A 770-nucleotide genomic window follows, 5' to 3' on the forward strand; every position below is an offset into this window, starting at 1 on the left:
AAAAGGGACTTGGCCTCCACCCTGAGTTGATGGGAAACACAGAGGAAGGAAAAATGGGCCAAAGACAGGACCTGGCCCTGGGCCACCAGCCCTTCCTCACAGGTTGACTGGCCCAATATTGGTGGCTGGTTTTACCATTACTAATGGAAACTATTTCCCCTGGTCAGGAGCCACTCTTAGGAGCAGCCACGTGATTGCTGGGCGGGGGAGGACATAGTGGGACTTGGCTTTGAAGAGCTTCCTGCCTTCCTACACATCACAACATTTTGAAGTAGCAGAGAGGTCCATTTTTCAAAAAGTCCATAATGCAGATTTTGTATTTCTCCACATTTTTGCTCTTTCTTTTCTTCTTTGAAGTGATTTTAGTGGTCAAACATTGCTGGGGAAAACAGCCACAGAAGTTCTACTTGAAAAAAGAAAGCCCAGATTGCAAATGCAATTCTGTGTTTTCAGTGCCTGATGGGCACCTCGCTCCCATTAGAGTGGCCCAGAGAGTTCTAGTTCGAGCAGCTTCATCTAAAGCACTAACAAAAGCCCCTGAGAGCAGGGACGGTGACTCACACAGGACAGCTTCACTCACCAGCTCCTATCCTGCCAGGCCTCCATCAGCAGGGTGGATAGGAAATTGCCTTCAATCTTCAATCTTACTGAACACCATAGGGAGAGAGACCCAAAAGGATGTGGGGGGCACAAACAGGTCTGGACTGATGCTGTCACCAAGTTGTGGGTATCGGTAGAGGTCAGAGTATTCATCACCCCCACACCCACCC

The sequence above is a fragment of the Microtus ochrogaster genome, linkage group LG8, assembly GCF_000317375.1.
Source record: "Microtus ochrogaster isolate Prairie Vole_2 linkage group LG8, MicOch1.0, whole genome shotgun sequence".
Taxonomy (NCBI): Eukaryota; Metazoa; Chordata; class Mammalia; order Rodentia; family Cricetidae; genus Microtus; species Microtus ochrogaster.